Below are 22,854 nucleotides of genomic sequence, written 5' to 3'. Positions count from 1 at the left end.
ACATTCCTTGACTTATTCCAATGTATTTTTAATGTATTTTTATTTTACTTTTTCTAATTCCTTCAGCAAAATATGTTTTTGCCCTTCCATGTACTCCATCTATCAATACTTTATTTATAATAAATTTTGAACAGACCTTAACTTTCCTATTGAATCATACACTTGTTAATGGAAGAATTAAAGCTTATTCATCTTTGTATCTCCTTTAGCTTCTGGTATATATTGCTCACTCAATAAATATTTGGCAGAAATATATTTTAGACTTTATATAATCTATATAGTCTATTCACCAAACCACTAAAATCTTTGATATATTAAATTCTCTGTCAATCTGCACCCATTCATTCTTTATGGTAAGCCCATAATTTACTCTTGAGCAGGTGTTCTCAGAGGGAAAACTGCTTAAAATTTTATTCCCATGTATTACTGCTGTCATTGTTAACTATTATTATTATTGGCACTGGTTTATTTTAGAATCAGAAAATATTATTTGTTCTAAGCTTACTCTGCTTTGATTTTATACATTTGCTTGTAAGAATAACAGCATTAGATCTACTGGAAAAATACACATGAGAATTAAATAAACATTTAAAAATATAAAAAATAACAAAATTAAAAAGTCAACCCTATATCCATAATGAAGAAACATCCATCATTACCACTTGGTGAACGTCATTTCAGATACCCTAAAACAGAGATAAATTAAGAAAAAAATAGATAAAATAAATTTATAATGAGACCATAGTTTGTATTTTATTTATAAATATATACTAAAATTATAAATATTATATATTATCTAATTAAATTATAATTATAATAAGTATATACAAATATTATATTAAAAACTGGGATACAGTTGAGAGGATTATTGAATTTTTTGGTTTTGTTTTTGGCTCTTTAATAATTTTAACTTTTCTGAACTTGCACAGTTTGTGATCATAGGTGCATAGTAAATTAAAGCTGTTTTAATCATTCATATACATCCACCACAAGATTTGGCCAATCATTAGATGTAGGAAGTATAAAAGAAGTAGAGATCTTGGATAAGTCTAGGTTTTCTAATTTGTGTTACTCAATGACTACTGGTCACGTTTACTAAAATAGGCAATGAGAAATAGAAACAATAATTTGTCAAGAAAAAATAATGTTATAAAACATATTTCAAAATCCTCTAACTAAAACAATATTGATATGAAAAACACACCTAATCCTTGTGGTTTTTCTTTACCACCATCCTTTTAGGACCTTACGTTTATTTTTGTGTAGCAATGTGGTACAGCAACCAAGAATATGGACTGTGGAGTCAGGATGCCTGGATTCAAATCCCAGCTCTATTGTTGCCTAGCTGTGTGATCTTGGGCACGTCACTACACTTCTCAGTGACTCTATTTCCTCATTTGTAAAATGGGAATAGTCATCTTATCATCTCAGAGAATGGTTGTGAAAATTAAAGAAGTTAATATTTTTAAAGTGCTTAAAAATAATAATTTTACCCTTTCTGCATCTATGTGAATTTGAAATTTCCCAAGGATGCCTCTCTGAGCTCTTCTAGACGTCTTACTTATCTTGTTCTACTCATGTGCTGTCAAGTCAAAGTGTGTAAAACAACTTTTTAGGGTTAACCACTCTTTACCTCCTCACACTATATCTGGTTATCAGAAACTTTGCTTGTATAGGCAGAAAAAGTCAACAATACTGGGATGAGTATTTTTGAGTGTTTTGCTACTGGAAACAGCCTATCACTGTTACTTCTGGCTGCTGGTTAACTCTCAAAGATTGAAACACTGAATAAATAACCTCCTGTGGACACTAAGGCCACTAGACAATAAGAACTACAGTGATTCAGAACAGACTCTGTGAAGCACTTAACTTCAGATGATTAACTCTCTTTTGCTGATCTGCACCAGCCAGCAAGACTGAAAAATATGTCCCCTCCTTTCTCAGTAAAGTGTTTGAAAGAAAAATATCCCTTAAAGTTTCAAGAGATTAGACTGCCTTTCTTTTCAAGAACATAATTCCATGTTCATTCACTCACCCATTTACTCATCAAAAAAAAATATTGAGCACTTAAAGTATGTCTGGTATTATTATAGACACTGTCAAATAGGAGGAAAACAAACAAGCAAGGTACAAAAACACTTGCCTTCATGGAGCTTACAATCTAATGGGAAATAAAAATAAGCAAGATAAATAAGTTATTGTCTATATGAGATAGTAAGAAATAATAAAAACTCAATGGGACAAGAAATAAAAATGAAACAAGAAAAGAAGATAGCTTAGAGGATTTGTACTGTTTTTAATAAGGTAGCTAGGGATTTAACTATTTAGTAGAACCCTGTAAATATGGTTTGTACTAATCTGATAAATTAATCTTAACACTAGCTCAGTCATTAAATGGCTTGTCTCTGGAGAAAATTTTCCAATATTTTCTTAGGATTTTAAGTAAATTCAATACCAGACCATATTTGCTTGTTTCCTGTGATGAAATTTCCCAGATAAACCTTAACAAAGTGTCTTCCCTCTACTTATCTGAATATATACAGTTTTAAATATACTATATATAATATACAGAGTATACATATAATATATACTATAAATAGAGAGAGAGTATATAGGGTATATATTTAACATATAGTGTATATATATATGTGTGTGTGTATGTGTATATATATATATATATATATATATATATATATATATATAGCAGAGAGAGAGAATGGATGCCTATAATTTCTTTTGTGTTTTGATATGCTCATCAATTCAATCAATTCAGGCCATCACACCACAGGTAGTAAGACAGAAAAGCTGGGTTTGAAGGTCTTTTTGATGCTATCTGCAACATATTGAGTGAGCTACTTAACCTCATTGGGTTTCAGATCCTTCTTTTTTTAAAATGAGTAAAACATGGCTTACTTCACATGATTGTGATGGGATTGAATGAAATATGTAAAAGCACTTGATCCGTAGGAGGTAGATCATAATGTTTATTGAAACTGAAACTGTAGTTAACAAGCACTTTTTAGACTGCTGAGTATCAATAGGGGCACTATTCTTAGAAAATACTTCCAGGTCTTCTTGGGTAAAGACATGAGTATAAAACTTGAGATGTATTTAATAAAAAGAGCTTAAAAGTATAATTTATTAGGTCATCTTTATTGGTGAATTCCTTCATTTCCCAAAACAAGTTAAAAAGACCTTTTTAAAGATGGTTTGGCTGCTGATCTCTGATCAATTTTCTTTATGTAATAGCTCAGATTGTCAACATATACTGAAAACTGGAGTTACTGCTATAGGAAATATGAAGACAAAAGTAAACTCATCCATTACACTTGAAAAATTTACAATTGAATCTGGGGGGAAAAACAACATAAGAAAAAAATTTTAAATAGTAATATAAGGTGAATAAAATAAAGCCAACTAAGACATACTAGTTTCAGAGACAAATCTAAATCTTATTAGACATTTGTTAAAACCAGTCATATGTATGACATATTGCATGAACTATGTACCAATCATAATTTTATAGCAGCTAAAATTTCTAGATCTCTATTTTCATGTAATGAGTGACGCCTTTTAAGATTTGGCAGGGTTTTCTTCATGATTAGTCTAGAAAGTGATTTTGCTTGGTTAATCTGTTTTGCTCAGTGCATTTCATCATACCTATTTGTCAGGAGTTGAGATTTTAATTTTCTGTGTACTTTGCTGCAATACCGTAATTTCTGCCTGCATTGAGGACTCACAACAGGGTTATGCTGGTGATACCTTATGATGGGCTGAGGAATTTCCAAAAATGCCAAGCCAAGGGGCAGCATGTCAGGGGAGAATCGATTCGTGGGGGGTGAGGGGGGAGTAATCCAGAAAACCCTATATTAAAAAAAAGTACATTCTGAAGTAGAAATAAACACTGAGCCCATGTGTACCTATAACCCTCATGGAATTTGGCGTTTTACTGAGACACTAGCACCTACCAAACTTAAAGCACAGTCAGCTGGAAATGGAAACCCAGAGTGTTAAATGCAATTTGAAATAATAGCACAGTAATCAGTTTGGGTAAACGAGTAGCCACCTTTTGTCACAATGGATGATATAGTAAATGATATATACATTTAGTTTCATTTTCCAAATGTTCATTGCTATCACATAGAAATGAAATTGATTTTTATATTGACTTTGAATCCTGCAATATTGTTAAATTCACTTATTCAAGTTTTTATAAAAATTTTTCTTAGAATTTCCTACTTACACAGCATGTTACAAGTAAAACAGTTGTATTCCTTTCAATCTGTAACCATTTTATTTTCCTTTTCTTCCTATTGCATTGGCTAGGACGTCAAGTATTAAAGTGATATGAGCAAATATCCTTGCCTTTTTCTTTTTTTTTTCCTTGCCTTTTTCTTAATCTCATGAACAAAGCCTTCATTATCTCACTATTGAGTAGAAGGTTAGCGATAGATATTATTAGATTACCCTTATGAAATGATTGTTTTCTTCTACCCTAGGTTACTGAGAACTTTTATCATGCATAGGTGTTGAAATGTTTTGAATGGTTGTTTTGCATTCATTGATATAGTCATATGATCATAATTTGTATTGCCATGATGAGTAAATGATGTTGAGTAGCACTTTATGTGCTTATTGGCCATTTGTATATTTTCTTTTTGAAGTGTCTGTTCAAGTTGCTTTCCCATTTCTCTAAGCCATTTGATTTGATATTATTGAGATTTAAATGCTCTTTATATATTCTAGATATAAGCCTTTTACAAGATGTATATTTTTAAAATAATTTCTTTGAATTATGGCTTACATTTTCATTTTATTAAATGTGTGTTTTGACAAGAATATGTTTTTAATTTTGGTGAAGTTTATCTATGATTTTAATAGTTTGTGTTTTTTGTGCCCTTTTAAAGAAAACTCTGCTTATTCCAATTACAAAAATATTTCTCCCATATTTTCACATAAAATTTAATACTTTTAGTTAATACCTATAGGTCTGTGATACATTTTGAGTTATTTCTTATGCATGGTAGAGGTAGGGTTGAGGCTTATTCTTCCCTTCTTTCCCCCAGGATATTCAGTTGTCCCACCACCATTTTTTTTAGCTTACAATATTACATTAGTTTCAGTATACAACATTGTGATTCAGTATTTTTACAGATTATACTCCATTAAAAGTTTTTACAGGATAATGGCTACAATTCCCTGTGCTATACAATGCATCCTTGTTGCTTATCTATTCTATGTTTAGTAGTTTGTACCTCTTGATCCCATACCCCTAATTTGCCCCTCCTCCCTTCCCTCTCCCTTTTGGTAACTACTAGTTTGTTTTCTATATCTATGAGTCTGTTTGTGTTTTGCATATATATTCATTTGTATTTTTTTATATTATATAAGAGATAACATAGAGCATTTTTCTTTCTCCATCTGACTTGTTTCACTTAGCATAATATTCTCTATGTCTATCCATGTTGCTGCAAGTGGCATAATTTCATTCTTTTTTATGGCTGAGTGATTCCATTGAATATATATACCACGCCTTCTTTATCCAGTTGTCTGTTGATGGTTATTTGGGTTGCTTCCATGTCTTGGCTATTGTAAATAGCGCTGCTGTGAACATTGGGGTTCATGTATCTTTTCAAATTAGTGTTTTTGTTTTTTCTGGGTATATTCCCAGGAATGGAATTTCTGGATCATATAATAGCTCTATTTTTAGTTTTTTGAGGAACCTCCATACCATTTTCCATAGTGGCTGCACCAATTTACATTCCCACCAACAGTGTACAAGGGTTTCCTTTTCTCCACATCCTCTCCAAAATTTGTTATTTATAGATTTTTTGATGATAGCTATTCTGACAGGTGTAAAATGATATCTCATTGCTACTTTTATTTGCATTTCTCTGATACAGTGATGTTGAGCATATTTTCATGTGCCTATTAACCATCTGTATGTCTTCTCTGGAAAAATGCTGATTCAGGCCTTCTGCCCATTTTTTGATTGGGTTATTTTTTTTGATATTGAGTTGTAGGAGCCTTTGATGGGAAGCTGCTGATGTGGATGTAATTCATGTCTTTCCTCAGGTTATGGTGGCAGCTATCATCTTGGTAGGGGATTGAGCTGTAGATGGAGGGGCTAGAGCCAGTGCTGGATGTGAGGCCAAACTTCCTCTCTGCTCAGTTGCCATCACCACCCTGTCAGAGGTGGGGTCTGATTCTAAGTTGCTGGAGCAGAAGTCCTGAGAGTCGGGCTCAAGCTGACTCTGTTCCCTTTAAGTGTGTGTTTGTCCGAGTGGAAGGGAGTGCTGAAACAAGTGGGGGCCTGTGCGCAGGCAGAGGTGGAATGCACTGCCTGCGTAGGAGTCCGTAGCAGCTCAGTTCAGACTCAGCTTTTATTGCAAGTCCCCTTTGTCTCTCACAGCCGATCACTGCCCCTGCTTCCATCACCCCTGGTCTGTTGTAGAACCACTCTGCAGGGCTGGTGGGGCCTTGTGGACTCTCAGTTCATATTGGGAGGTTAGCTGTGGTGGAGCAGCTTCTCAAGCATTGCTTAAGGAAGTGCCAACAATGGCCACAACCATCCCACCCAGGCTGTGCCCAGGGACCCTGTTGCCTCTATGTCTCCAGCCCTTCTGTTTGTACCAGCTCTACTCCAACCAGCCAAGCGGGCTTGTCTCTTCCACATAAGACCCAGGGACTGTATTGCCCAATCTGTGCCTCTGCATGCTCCCTTCCCAAGGCAGGTGTCTACACTTGTAGTCTCCTTTTTCCACTGAGTCCCCTCCCAGGGTCACAGGTCCCGACCCTATTGTTTTTCTTCCCTTCCTACCCAATTACATGTGTACGTTTCTTACAGCCTTGGTCATACAGGAGTCTCTCTGCCAGTTTCTTGTTATTTTTCAGTGAGAATTGTTCCACATGTAGATGTATTTCTGATGTGTTCATGTTGGGAGGTGAACACATCCTCTTACTCTGCCATCTTCATCTCCCACTCACCACTATTTGTTGACAAGACTTCTTCTCTCTGTTGAATTAGGCTGGCAATTTTGTCAAAAATCAATTGACTATGTAAGTAGGTCTATTTCTGGATTCTATGCACTTCCATTGCCGTATTGCACCAGTACTTCATCTTGATCGCATTGTCCTGATTACTGCACTATTGAAATAAATCTTCTAAATTGTTCCAATTTTAGAAAATTGTTTTGACTTTTCTTGATTGCTTGCCTGTATCTACACTTTAAAATCAGCTTGGGGATTGTATTCCATCTACAGATCAATTTGGCATGTCCATTTTTAGCAATATTGACGCTTTCAATCCCTAAATATAATGTATCCCTCCATTTACTTTTGTCCCTATAAATTTCTCTTAGCAATGTTTTGTAGTTTTCCATGTACAGATATTTTACATTGTTGGTTAAACTTATTCCTAAATATATTATTTTGGTGCTATTAATAATTAAATTTTTATTCCAGTTAGTTTTTATCATTATATATAATAAAAATATGTTTTGAATGCTTTTCTTGTATCCTGAAAACTTCTTACGTTCATATATTAGATCTGGCAGCTTTTTGTTTGTAGATTCCTTAGGGTTTCTATCTAAATAACTATGCCATTGGCATATAAAACAATTTTACTTATTTCAGTCTGCATGACTTTTTTAACCTTGCCTTATTGCACTGGCCAAGAACTACAGTTAAATGATGAATGAGAGAGAAAACATCTATGCATTTTTTCCCGACTTTCAGCATTCAGATTTTAAGCACTAAAAACAATTATATACTGTTTTCTTTTATTTGTGTAGGTGCAATTTATCTAAGTTCCCTTTATTCCTAGTTTGCCAAGAGATTTTCTTTTCATAAATGGACTTTGAATTATATCAAATGCTTTTTTGGCATCTATTCAGGTGATGGCTTTGTTAATATGGCTAAACACAAGTAATTATTTTCTAATGTTAATAAAATAGTTTTGAAGGTTTGAGATAGAACACATTTGGTCAAGGTACATTATCCTTTCATGTACTCACTGAAATTGATTTGTTGTAATTTTATAAGGATGTTTTTAAATCCATGTTTCTCAGGGATTTAGTTTTTTTAATTATAGTTGATTTACAACATTACAATCAAGTGTGCAACATAGTAATTTGATATTTTCATAGATTACAAATCATACAAAGTTATTGCAACGTTATTGACTCTATGATGTACATGTACATGCTGTGCTGTACACTACATCCCTGTGACTTATTTATTTTTTAACTGGTAGTCTGTACCTCTTAATCCCCTTCACCTGTTTCACCCATTGTCCCAAAACTCTCCTGTTTGACAACCACTAGTTTGTTCTCTGTATTTGTGAGTCTGTTTCTGTTCTGTTATATTTATTCATTTGTTTTGTTTGTTAGATTCCACATATAAGTAAAAACATACAGTATTTATGTCTGATTTATTTCACTTAGCATAATATGCTCTAAGTCCATCCACGTTGTTGTGAATGGCAAGATTTCATTCTTTTTCATGAATAATGTTTTCATGGTATATATATATGAAGATGTGAGATATAGATATAGATATATAGATATATAGATATATCTATATATCTATATATCTATATCTATATCTCACATCTTTATCCATTCATCTTTCAATGGGCACTTAGGTTGCTTTCATATCTTGGCTCTTGTAAATAATGCTGCAATGAACATAGGGGTACATATATCTTTATTCTAATTACTCTTTTTGTATTCTTCTGATAAATACTCAGGAGTGGAATTGTTGGTTCATATTGTAATTCTGTTTTTAATTTTTTGAAAAACCACCATGCTGTTTTCCATAGTGTCTGTACCAATTTACATTCCAACAAACAATAGGACACAAGCATTCCCTCTTTCTCCACATCCTGTCAACATTTGTTATTTCTTGTGTTTTTGATGATAGTCATTCTGATAGGTATGAAGTGATATCTCACTGTGGTTTTGATTTGCATCTCCTTGATAATTAGTGATGTTGAGCATGCTTTCATGTGCCTGTTGGCCATCTGTATCTCTTCTTTGGAAAAATGCCTATTCAGGCCCTCGGCCCATTTTTGAATCAGATTGTTTGTTTGTTTGTGAGTTTTAACATTGAGTTGTTTGCTGATTTTTTAATATATTTTGGATATTAACCCCATATTGGACATATCATTTGCAAATATCTTCTCCCATTCCGTAGGTTGTGTTTTCATTTTGTTGATGATTTCCTTCACTGTTCAAAAGCTTTTTAGTTTGATTTGGTCCTTTCTGTTTATTTTTGCTTTTGTTGCCCTTGCCTGAGGAGCCAGATCCAAAAACTATTGCTAAAACACCAATGATGTCAAAGACTGTACTGCCTGTTTTTTTCTAGAAAATTTATGATTTCAGGTTTTACATTTAAGTGTTTAATCCATTTTAAATTAATTTTTGTATATGGTGTAAGAAAATGGTCTAGTCTTTTACATGTAGCTGTCTAGTTTTCCCAACATCACTTATTGAAAAGACTATCTTTTCCCGAATTGTATACTCTTGCCTTCTTTATTTTAGATTAAGTGACCATATGTATGTGGGTTTATTTCTGGCTATTTTGTTCCATTGATCTATGTGTCTGTTTTTGTGCCACTACCTACTGTTTTGATTAATACAACCTTGTAGTATAGTCTGAAGTCAGGGATCATGAAACCTCCTGCTTTGTTCTTCTTTCTCCAGATTGCTTTGGCTATTCCTGGTCTTTCTTGATTTCATACAAATTTTAGGATTATTTGGTCTAGTTCTGTGAAAAATGTCACGTATATTTTACTAGAGATTACACTGAATCTGTAGATTGCTTTGGGTAGTATGGACATTTTAACAATATCAATTCTTTCAATCCATGAACACAGAATGTCTTCCTATTTATTTGTGTCATCTTCAATTTCTTTCATTAATGACATAGTTTTCAGAGTATAGATCTTCCATCTCCTTGGTTAAATTTATTTCTAGGTATTTTATTCTTTTTGGTATGATTGTAATTGGGATTGTTTTCTTGATTTCTCTTTCTGATACTTCATTATTAGTATATAGAAATGCAATAGATTTCTGTGTATTAATTTTCTATCCTGCAACTTTACTGCATTGATTTATTAGTTATAATAGATTTTAGTGGAGTCTTTAGGGTTTTCTATATATAATGTTATGTCATCTGCAAATAGTGACAGCTTTACTTCTTCCCTTATAGTTTAGATAAATTTTCTCTCTTTTTCAAGCCTAATTGTTGTGGCTAGGGTTTTCAATACTAAGCTGAATAAAAGTGGCAAGAGTGGGCATCCTTGTCTTGCTTCTGATCTTAGAGGAAAAGCTTTCAGCTTTTCAACATTGAGTATGATGTTAGCTGTGAGTTTAGCATAAATGGCCATTATTATGTTGAGGTATGTTCCCTCTATACACATTTTGTTGAGAGTTTTTATGAAAATGGATATTAAATTTTGTCAAATGATTTTTTCTGCATCTATTGAAATGCTTCTGTGAGTTTAATTTTTGGAGTTGTTAATATGGTGTATGATGTTGATGGATATTCTGTATCACCTAATGTGCTGTTGCTTCCCTCTTTTGTCATTTCAGTTATTGTATTCTTCAGCTCTGACTGGTTCTTTTTTATATTTTCTAATTTTTGGTGAAGTACTTCCTGTGTTTCTCTGTTCTTTTTCTAAGTTCAGCAAGCATTTTTATGACCATTGCTTTGAACTCCTTATAGGGTAAATTATTTTTCTTTCATCAGAGTTTTTTTCTGGGGTTTAATCTTGTTCTTTCATTTAAATGATTATGTGATTTCTGTCTCCAGATTGGACATAATGTAATAATTTTAGCAACTATGGAATTATTATCTCCATTTGATTTCAGTTTCAAAACATTTCTCCTCATTCACACAGCAAATACTTAATTTGTTTGATTTGGTTGCTGTTTACTAAATCACAACAAGAATTGTGAGGACTAAATAAATAATAAGCTGAAATACAAATGCTAACAATAACTGACATATGGAGGAAACTACTACTTTAGATAGTTTTTGTAATAATAAAGACTAACTTTAACCGCTTTGGTAGCTGATGAAAAAGACTCCATAAATGTTTTGAGTAGATGAAAACAATTTATCTAAGACCAAGTCCAGCAGAAGAAAGTATTTTGGGAAGAAAGGAAGGTCACTTTCATAGCATGTATCTTATAAAAGTTGTAACAAATTATAAATAGTCAAGTGGGAAAGAGAACATCAAAAATTTATATGGATATTATGTTAGGAAGGGTTGGTGAAAGAGATTAAGATATTAAAATGTCCCTATGAGGTCATTTCCAGGCTTATCATAACTTGATGGTCTTTTGTGTTGACCCAGTATAGGATGGAGTCACTTGAGTCTTCCAATATTGAAATCCCTTTGGAAGAATCCCAGGACAGTTTTGAATCATAATGAATCCTTCTTTACAGTGAGTAGGATTATAGGAGCATCCTGTTGTAATTTTCCTGTGGGGTTAACTTTATTATTCATGAAGCTCTTATCCTGGCAATCTTTGTCCATTTTCTACCATTTGAAAACCAATTAATGATTCTTGCTTATTTTCTCCTGTAAGTCCATTACAAATGACACTATCTGGGAGGGTATTTCACTAAGACTGGCAGTACAGTGTCTTTTACTGAAAAACATAAATTCTCTGAAAGACCCAATATACTCCTAAGAAAAAGCTGTTGCTGAAACACTTTAAAAATCCCTGCAGTTGACTAGAAATGACATTTAAACTAAAGGCCCAGAGAGGTTTGACAGTGCTCTCTCGAAAGCATTATGACAGGAACTCCTTTAGTTCTATGAATTTTATATGAACATTTTTTTTCTCCTGAGACTGACAGTTGGAGACAGATTCTGTTATTACTGAAAAGTACAGACATGTCCTTTTAGTTCAAAATGAAAACAGCCATTAGTGATAGATAAATGTTTCTTTTCTTCTTTACCTCATCTGTTTTAAGTTACTAAACTTAAGGGTAAATATGCCTAGAATGTAAACAAGGTTTCTTTCTATAGCTAATGTTACTTATAATAGGACAGTATGTCAGATTCATCTAATTCATTGTCAAGTATTTAACCTATTCTTCAAATCAGTTATCACAGTGCTTCCTTAGCTTATAATGAAACAAAACTAGAACTGTCCTGAACGCATCATATTTTTCACAGACTTCCCCAGTTAATAACTTTTCATATGCCTTGCAGTTCAGAAAGATGTAACTGGCCAAACATGGGAAAGAAAAAAAATTGACAAAGAAAACATATTATACTTAGAATATCTAAAATGGGGATCTAAATATCTAGAAGAAAGTATTTTAGTAGTATGGATTTTTTTCCCATTCAAAATAACTGGAACAATTTTCTGTTAAATAATGACAGTAGACAAAGTAGCATCCCTTTTCCTGAAATGTGCATGAATACATTCCATAGTTATTTTTTTACCATACCAATAACTAGAGTGAAAATGAACATTCCAAATAATAAAACAATAGGAATTGTCCCCATTTTGAGAATATCTATGCAATATTTGAGTTCTAACCATTCTGGATTTAAGTTTTTATGGTTTGCACCAGCATCTTTTTTCCATTTGAGCATTGATAAACATATAAATCATGTTGATAGCTACTATTTTTATAAATGAAAGCAATTCCTTTCTTTCATGCTTTGTATTTTATATTCTCTAAGCTGAGTCTGCATTTTCTCTTAGGAATTATATGAAACAAATATTTCTTTCTAGTTTGTAAAACTGTTGAGGCTGTGATGAATTTTGAGGTATGCATTATTGAATATCAATTCCAGATATTATCTTCTATAAGATATATAAATAGAGAAGTAGTTTGAAGAATTTTACTTTCAATGGGTCAGAAACTTTATTATAAAGATTTCTAGTAAGACATGGTTATCCCATTTGTCACTAATATTAGGAAATGGATTTTGATGATTTTTAAATGTGCTTTACTAATTAATAAATAATAGGCATAACAAATATTTATAATAGCTAAAATGTACAGTAAGTAAAATAGCATATTCCTTAAAGCTACTTGCTAATTTCACTTAGTTTTCAATTAAAAAAAAAAAAACAGATACACCTAAAACTATCTAATGGTACTGTATTTTCAATGGATATCAAACAAATGGAAATAGAATAAGAAATACAGCAATAGAAGAGGCTGAAAACCAAAGTTTAGCGCCCTGGTTGTTTACACATTGTTGTGTTGATTAAACTTTTGTAGAATGCAGCTAAGATACTATGTAAAAAATGTTATTCAGTTATTTAACAAATAACACATACTTACAAGCAGGGAAATTTTTAATTCAGAACACAAGTTCAATTTGGAAAACGAAAGAATCAAAATAAAGCCTAAGGCCTAATAACATTAGCCATAGCAATGTATCTCTCACTGCTTACTTTAATTCTTAATATTTCTTTCCTATTGTACACTTTAAAAGTGATTTCTCCCTTTCGTTAATTCCTCAAAAATTAACCTCTGTGTTCTCATCATTTGTGGGCAATAATTTGACCTGGAAAATAAATTAAGAAAAAAAGAAAAAGAAAGTTTACTCATTAAAGATATCTTATGAAAGTCAAATGAGGCATAGCCCAGGAATATTGGCTCTACTGCTTAATGTGTACCAAGAAATATTGAGCTTGAGTAGATCATCATCTGCAAGCCAGGTAAAATCTATTTATGTTTGTGAGTCTTTAGAGATTCAAATAAGTTAAAACCTCTGAAGGATTGCAGTTTCTGAACTCCTAGATGAATAATCATTCTTGATTCAAAATATCTTCTCTTTCTTCCTTTCTTGTTCTGCGTGTTAGAATAAGACTTCAATAAGTCTTAGATAGATTATCTTTGCATAATAACTATGTGGATTAGTCAGTAAGAAGTTCTGGAAAAGCAGAGAATGGGCAGAAACTTCAGGAGTCAATGTCATATGATGAACAGATGCCCAAGAGGAGGAAATTAACTTGGAGCTAATTAAGACCAAATGAGGGCCTTAGGGTGGTGTTATGTGTCCTAATAAGAAGAGAAAGGGACACCAGAGATCTCTCTCTCCACACGCACACAATAGAAAGTCCATGCGAGGATACAGCCAAAAGGCTGCTGTTAACCAAGGAGAGAGGCCTCACAGAAACCAATCCTGCTGACGCCTTGATTCTGGACATCCAGCCTCTAGAACTGTGAGAAAATGAATTTCTATTATCTAAGCCCCCTAGTCTGTGGTATTTTGTTATGGAATACTGAGCAGACTAATACACCATAAGACACAATGCTAAACAGCCTATTTTTAAAATATATGCCCGTGGCCCAGGGAGCATATTCTAGAATTGGTTCTGGAATGGGGCTCTTTTTTTGTTCTAGTAATGATTACTAGAGTGGTAGAAAAGTGCATGTGAACTTGGAAAAGTCTTTAACATAGCCTCCAAAGTGGGAACCATAGTCAGACATAAGGTACCAGTGAGGTAACAGAAGAAAATCATGGTGGTGAAGAAGAATTTGACCATGGCTAGGGAACAGGGGACTAAGCATGGCATTAGATCCCTCCTATCTCTTCTACTTGAGGGGAAATATTACAGTATATCTCTCTGTCCTCTTTTACATCATTAAATTTTTCCTCTACTCTTATCATTCTCACAAGACACAGGCTGTTATTTTTCTCTCCTACAATAAATGTACAATACTATAAAAAATTTTCATTGAAACCACTTTCTTCTTTAGCTCCATAATTTTCTTCCATTATAAGAAAAAATACCCTTTATAGGGTTTCCTGTATTTACTGCATATAGACTAAAATCTTTTCTGCCAGTCTCTCCTAAATCTAGTCTATTCAAGCATTCTTTCCCATCACTCTACTGTACTCTACTATCCAAGGATACCATTAATCTCTATGTTATTTAATCCCTTATTTAATTATCAGTTCTAATTTTACTTGACTTAGCAACAGCATTTATTAAGGTTAATCATTTGACTTCTAGGACATGACTCTTATTTTTCCTCTTACCTCTTTAGTGCTTCCTAGTCTCATTTTCTCACTTTTCCTATTTTCCTAGACCTTTTAAATCTGAGGTACCCAAATGCTTAGTTCGTAGACCTCTCCTCTTCTCTAATCACCTACACTCACTTGTTTGGTAATCTCATCCATTCCTATTTCTTTAAATGTCATCTGTATGCTGATGATCTCCAAATTCATATCTCCAGAATGGACCACTCTCCTAAAATCAAGACTAATAGGCTCAACCTACTAGTCACCATCATAACTTTCATATCTAACTTGCATCTCAAACTAAACATGCTCCAAACTGATGCTGCCCTCAAACCAGCACCACCCATAGACTTGCACCTCTGAGTGAATGACAACCATCTTTTTCAATTTGCTCTATTAAGGACACATGAAGTCATCATCTTGACTCCTTTTATTGCCTCCTCACTCCCTTCACCTATCCATCAGGAAATAAGTTGAGTTTACTTTCAAAGTACAACCAGGTTTGACCACTTCCAATGCTGGTAATCAAATCTCTCCTGGATCTTGAATTAGCCTTATATCTAACAAACACCTTGCTTTCATTCTCACTCCCCTAAAATACACGGCATCCAGATAATTCTGTATAAACATGTTATATCACTCTTCTGCTGAGAATCATCTACTACCTACCATTTTTAAAATAATTTTTATGATAATAAATTTTTTTGTTTATTTATATTTATTATTTACTATTTTTATCCTGCTTCCAGTACTCCCCACTACAATGTAAACTGAAAAAATGCAAAAATTTTAGTTTTGATTCTCCAACATCTAGAACTATGCCTGCAAACAATGTTCATAAATATTGGTGGAATGAATGGACACATTGTGAAGTATATTGTAATTATCAGAATAATATGTCCAGTTAAGGGTGAGTTGATAAAAAATAAAATCCAGAATCACAAAAATGGCTTGTAATAATTAGCAGCATAAACTTATAATAAGGGGAAAAAGCATTCCAAAATTAAATACACTATTTACTAGCTATAAATCTTACTGAACTTCGGTTTTGTCACTTTCAAAATGAGAGTAATATAGCTAATGATAAGCAATATTGATAAAGTATATTAAGACATTGTCCCAGTAACACACAATTCCTAATGATATAAGCCAAAAAGATACGTGTAAGATTGAAGTCCTTGGGAAGGTGAACGATATGGAGTTGGGGCTATTACCCAGGCACAGGGATTTTCCTTTGACAGAAGCAGAGTGTTTTGTAGCCTTGTAGAAAAGGAAAAAGGAGAATATGCACATGGACACAGTGGAGAGAGAAGAGAGCTCTGAGAACTTTTATTTATCAATATAGTGAAGCAATGTCATTAGCTAAGGAAGGTTGGAAAGAGCAAGATTTTAATGAAGATAAGACATAACATAGCTATTTTAGAAAATGGGAATGTGAGTTATTGCCCTCACTCATTGTTCATAGCTCCCTATACTTTACACTATCCTGTGGGTGTATTTGAGGATATGTGTGTGTGTGTGTGTGTGTATGTGTGTTTGTGTGTATAGACTAAATGGGATAAATTTAAAAGAATTTAGCTTTGTTTACTTATCCACTGTCTATATCCTCACACTTATCATTCCAGGATATCTATAAGTATCTTTCCACTTACCTATAACTTTTTCTTATCCACAGTGTATAGCTTCACACATATCTTTCCAGGATAAACAGCACATTCTATTCTCAAGAGAAGATTTATCAAAGTAAAAATGATGGGTTGAGACATGTATGAACTTGAAATGAAGGATAATAGTGCTTTTGACCCAGAACCATGCTGGAAGTGCAATGAGAACTGGTTATGAATTACCATTATGGTGTCAGTTCTTAAACCATGACCTGCTGGCCCACTGAGTGCTATCAAGTGAACTGTGACAAGGTAATTTCCTATCCATGTGTAAGTCCCATATTAAAAAGGTCCTGGGCATTCTCTGTATGAATATACTGTAGCAAATTGAAAGTTCTGCAGCAGATGAAAATCATTAAGAAACATAAAGTTTTAAAAAAGGAATCTCCCAAGGAAATGTTGTTAGACAAAATTTGTAAATTGCAACTCAAATGTCTATTTATTAGAGCTTTTATACTTTGCTTATTTCTGGGATACATCATGGAGTGTTGCTTCAGAATTTGTTTCAATTTGTTTTTCTTCTTTAGCATTGCTAAGCATTGGGCTTATAAAACTGTCCTAAAATCACACAATAGAAGTGAATTTTTAAAACAGTAAAATTTATACTAGGGAGGAAAGAAGAGAGATTTCTCTTCACTTTGCGATCAAACTGAGTCCAGAAAATCTTCTTTTTTAATTTAACTTTATTTGATTACTTTTTGCTGAAAGCTTTCTTGATTTCTCGCTCAATTCTTTGCTCTCACTTCCCTCATTTTTCTTGAATTCTTGCTGGATCCTTTAAATGCAAATTTATAGGTTAAGTTTTCAAACACATAATGAAACTTGACAACTGAAAAATCAATTGCTTTCTTCTTCTTCATTCCCTTTCACTCTTTCTTCTTGATTCTTCACTTCAATAATTAATTTGGACAGAATTAATCCTATAATTATCTCTCAGTTTATCTAGTTAGAGTGACAAATGCATTACTATAAGTAGTTGCACTAACATACAGAAAATATTTTATTAACTTTCAAACTCATTAATTTATTTGTCATATAAAATATTTACCAAAGGGCAACTACATTATAGAAACAATAGTAAGGGTTTTCCAACAGCCATAGCTGAGGATCATTCAGTGGTTTGAGGCGGTTGAAAACTCTAGTGAGAACCATGGGATCTTGAGCTAGATGATAGCCTGAGTTTGAATTTTGGCTTTCACATTTATTATCTGCAGGACTGTGCACAAGTTACTGTCACAAATATAAAATACTGTACTGTATTACATACTGAAAAATGAAGATAACAGTAATTTTCTTATAAAGCTTTTATTGTTATTCAATCAGATAATACATGAAAAGACTTACACTAATGACTAATACAGAATAAGGGTTGAATGATGTTATTTATTTTCAAATTGAAAGCATAATTAGTTACTTCTTCCCTAAATAGTTCCACAAACTTGTGGCACCATTTTCCCATCTTCTTTTATTGGCAATATGGTAGGTAATCAATAACAGCATTTCTACATATATTATGGTATTAGATATATATTTTTCAATCATCTCTATATTTGTGTTACTCTTCATAATGGCCATATACCTTGAAGTGTAAATAGTGGTGGAATATTACTCAGTATGTGAAAGAATGCAAAATCTTAAGAATATCTAATGTTATAAGGAATATTATGTGAATTAAAATATAATACACATTTATAGTAAACTATTATCTTTTATGTTTATAAAATATGGGGGAAATACTGGTATAAAATATACTGATGTTTATACTGATTATCTCTGGTTTATGGGAATATAAAAGTTTTTGTTTTTGTTTTTTAATGGACTTTAGAGCAGTTTTAGGTTTACAGAAAAAAATCTGCAATAAGTACAGAGTTCCCATATAGTTCCTCTCTCCTCATGTTTGCACACAATTTCTCCTATTATTAACATCTTGCATTAGGGTGGTGAACTCGTTACAATTTATGAGCTGGTATTGATAAAGTATATTAGTAACTAAATTCTATAGTTTGCATTAGGATTTATTTTTTATTGACCAGTTATACACATTTTGTCAAATATATGTCATGAATCCACCATTAGAATATCATGCAAAATAGTTCCACTGCCCTAAAATGCCTGAGCTTTAGTATACATTGTGAAATGATTGATTCCCACATCAAGTTAACACATCCACCAACTCACATGGTTACTTTTTTGTTGTTGTTAGGTTGCTTAAGATCCCTCAGCAAATTTCAAGTATACAAAGCAGTATTATTAACTATAGCCACCATGCTTTACATTAGATCTTCAGAACTTATTCATCTTATAACAGTAAGGTGACCAACCTCTCCCCATTTTCCCAACACACCAGCCCCTAGCAACCACCGTTCTATTCTGTTTCTTTTTTTTAAGATTTCACATATAAGTGATACCATACAGTATTTGTCTTTCTATGTCTGGTTTATTTCACTTAGCATAATGCCCTCTAGGTTCATCCATGTTAATCTAAATGGCATAATTTATTTCTTTTTTATGGCTGAATAATATCCCATTATGTATATTTATGACATTTTCTTGATCCATTTACCTGTCAATAGACACTTCGGTTTTATTCCATGTCTTGGTTATTGTTTATAATGTTGCAGTGAACATGGGAGTGCCGATATCTCATCAAAAGTATTATTTTGTTTCCTTTGGATACTCAAAAATTAGATTGCTAGATCATATGGTAGTTCTAATTTTTGAGGAATATGCATACCATTTCCATAATAGCTGTACCACTTTACATTCCCACCAACAGTGCACAAGGGTTTTCTTTTCTCCACATCCTTGCCAACATTTGTTATCTCATTTTTTGATATTAGACATTCTAACTGGTGTAATGTGATATAGCATTGTGGTTTTAATTCGCATTTCCTTGATGATTAGTGATGTTGAACATCTTTTCATATACCTATTGGCCATTTGTATGTCTTCTTTGGAAAAATGTCTATTCAGGTCCTTTACCTATTTTTTAGTTGGGTTATTTCTTTTTTTTGTTTGTTTCCTATTGAGTTGTATGAATTCCTTATATATATATATCGGAAATTAACCTTTTATTGGATATATGGTTGCAAATATTTTCTCCCATTGTATATAAATTGCCTTTTAATTTTGTCGATTGTTTCCCATGCTGTTCATAAACTTTTCAACATTGAAAAGGAAAAAACACTTCCAAACTAACTTTATGAGGCCAGTATTTCCTTGATACCAAATCAAGACAAGAATACTACAAGAAAGGAAAATCACAAACTAATATCCCTAATGAATGTAGATGCAAAAACCCTCAACAAGTTATAAGCAAACCAAATTCAACAGCACATTAAAAGGATAATATACCTGTTCTGGTGGGATTTACCCCTGGGATACAGGATGTTTCAACAGACATAAATCAGTTAATGTGATACACCACATTAATAAAATGAAGGATAAAAATCATATGATCCTCCCAATATATGCAGAAAAATCATTTGACAAAATTCAATATCCATTCATGATGAAAACTCTCAACAAATTGGGTATAGAGGGAACATACTTCAACATAATAAAGGCCATATATGAGAAGCCCACAGCTAACATCACACTCCACAGTTTCCTCTAAGATCAGGAACAAGACAAAGGTGCCCACTCTCACCATTTCTGTTCAACATAGCACTGCAAGTTCTAGACAAAGCAATTAGTAAAGAAAAAAAAAGCCATCCAAATCAGAAAGGAAAAAATAAAATTGTCTCTGTTTGCATATGATATGAACTTCTATATAGAAAACCTTAAAGTCTCTACCAAAAAACTCAGAACTGATAAATTCAGTAAAGTTGTAGGATACAAAATCAACATAAAAAAATCAGTTGCATTTCTATACACTAAGAAGGAATTATGAAAAATGGAAATTAGGAAAACAATCCGGCTTACAATAGCATCAAAAATAAAATACTCAGGAATAAATTTAATCAAAGAGGTGAAAGATCTGTACACTGAAAAGTGTAAAACATTGATGAAAGAAATTAAAGAATACAAAAATAAATGGTAAGATATCGCGTGCTTATGGACTGTAAATATTAATGTTCTGAAAATGTCTATACTATTCAAAGCAATCTATATGTGCAATGCAATTTAAATGTAAGGCCTGAAACTGTGAAATTACTAAAGAAAACATGGGGGAAATTTTCCTTAACATTGGTCCTGGCAATGAGTTTTTGGATTTGACACCAAAAGCATAAGAGACAAAAGCAAAAATAAACAAGTAGGACTTCATCACTTTACTTTTAATTGATTTGTATTTTTATACGTAAAGTAGGTTTCTTGTAGACAGCATACAGTTGAGTTTTTTTTTTTTTAATCTATTCTGTCAGTATCTATCTTTCAGTTTGTGTTTTTAGATCATTCAAATTTAAAGTGAATATTGATATAGTTGGGTTACTAATTATCATATCCATAAGTGTTTCTATTTATTCCCTTGTTCTTTGTTTACTTTTCATCTTCCACTGTTTTTCTGCTTTCTCTAGCTTTCATGTGCATTGTATATGATTCCATTTTTTCTTTTCTCTTAATGTATGAATTATTCTCAGTTCCTCTCTTCTACCATTTGTAATACTGATGTCATGTATTTCATATATCCAAAAACTATAATCATCCAATATATTGTTATTACTATTTCAAATAAACTGTTATCTATTAGACCAGTTAAGAATGGCATGCATACCACAGTAAAGTTAAAATTCAGAGTCCTCTTTTATGTTGCAGTATGTTAGCGTTTGTTTAAATATTTTTTTCATATGTGCTCTGGTTTATAGAGTCTACCTTGATATGTTTTATATTAATTTTTAAGTGTTTGTTATTTCATTAAGAAAGTTTTCACCCTTGAAGAATAGCATATAATAAAATTTTCCCCAAACGTTAAGGTAGTTCAAATTAATGTCATGACATTACACATGTAAGGATTTCATCAAAAAGTAATTCTAAAAAAAGAATTGGAGCTCAACCAAACATCTTTTATAGACTGTCCAAAGAGAACAAGCAAATTGATTAAAACCAATTCTATAGAATATATATTGGGGAAGAATGAATGTGTTTTGAAGTAAAAATTAGTTTGGATTTGAAAGAATTCTTTCTACTATTCAGATTTGTAAAACAGTGTGCCCATATTTTACATTTAACTCTTCTAGTGAAAAAAGGATGGTATTAAAATAAAATCATTTTTAGAGAGTAAAAGTAAAGAATGGGAAGTTCTAGTCATGTAACTTGGAGAGCTAACTGTGTAAACTGAAGTTATCAAATAAGAATTTAAAGATGTGAAGAAAAGTCAAAATTATGATTTTAACAAGACAATGGATTTTGAAAGCAAGTCAATAAATTCAAGCAAAGAAAAAAAAAAAAACTCAACCAAAGCAAAGTTTTGGCTGCTAGCCTCTCCTTAATTAACTAATTTAAAATTTGTTAACATATAACTATGCTTAGATAGAATAGTAAATGTTGCACAAAATAAGCAATAAATAATTCATTACAGTATTTATATCCAAGAAGATTTAAACAATTACTTACTTGCTTGTTTTCAATGTATTTGTTTGTTTTAATGGAAGGTATTTGGAAGCATTCGTTTTTCCTTTTTTTTTTTTGGTAAAGAGAAGTGTAGAGAAATATAGATCCTCTCTTCCTGACAATATTAAATACTTCCCAAATGGCCCAAATAAGGTCATGGCCAGGCAAGTTTCCTAAGAAGAGGAGAAAGTTCACAGAATGAGAGTTTTGTACAACATGTATGATGATGGGGTGAAAGGTAATAGAAACAAAAATAAAGTTATATTTGGGGAAAGAAAATACAATGATGAAGTTGGACACACAAAGTTTTGAAAAGGAGTTTTTTCATGTGGTCTTTTCCTGGAATCATGGTCTAATATTTTATGAGATTAACACTGATGAAAAATCTCAACTAATCCCCAAATGACCAACTAATAGAATTAACTAATTCATGCAGCTTAGAGAATGTTTATTATATAATTGTGTGTGGGGAGGGATGGTATTGGTAAGTGAATTATGCCTTAAACACTAAGGGAAAATGCTATCCATCTTTTTTTACAAAGAAAATGTTTTCATATCGATTGGAAAGATATATCAATATACAACATCATTCTTCAGTGTAGCAGCTCCCCAATCTGCCTGATCTTGAGA

General features: G+C 32.4%; 1 long non-coding RNA gene across 2 annotated transcripts in view; it reads right to left on the bottom strand.

Moving 5' to 3' along the window:
• Window positions 1-8,584: 8,584 nt before the first annotated feature.
• The window catches only part of LOC309644267, a 215,327-nt gene continuing 201,057 nt past the window's right edge, over window positions 8,585-22,854 (bottom strand). For both annotated transcript variants that reach the window (XR_014254328.1, XR_014254329.1), the window contains one exon: window positions 8,585-22,397. This is a non-coding gene — a long non-coding RNA (uncharacterized lncRNA). The remainder of the gene's footprint in view (window positions 22,398-22,854) is intronic.

The sequence above is a fragment of the Balaenoptera physalus genome, assembly GCF_965194825.1.
Source record: "Balaenoptera physalus genome assembly, chromosome: 15".
Taxonomy (NCBI): Eukaryota; Metazoa; Chordata; class Mammalia; order Artiodactyla; family Balaenopteridae; genus Balaenoptera; species Balaenoptera physalus.
This window is presented reverse-complemented; position numbering and strand designations above follow the sequence as displayed.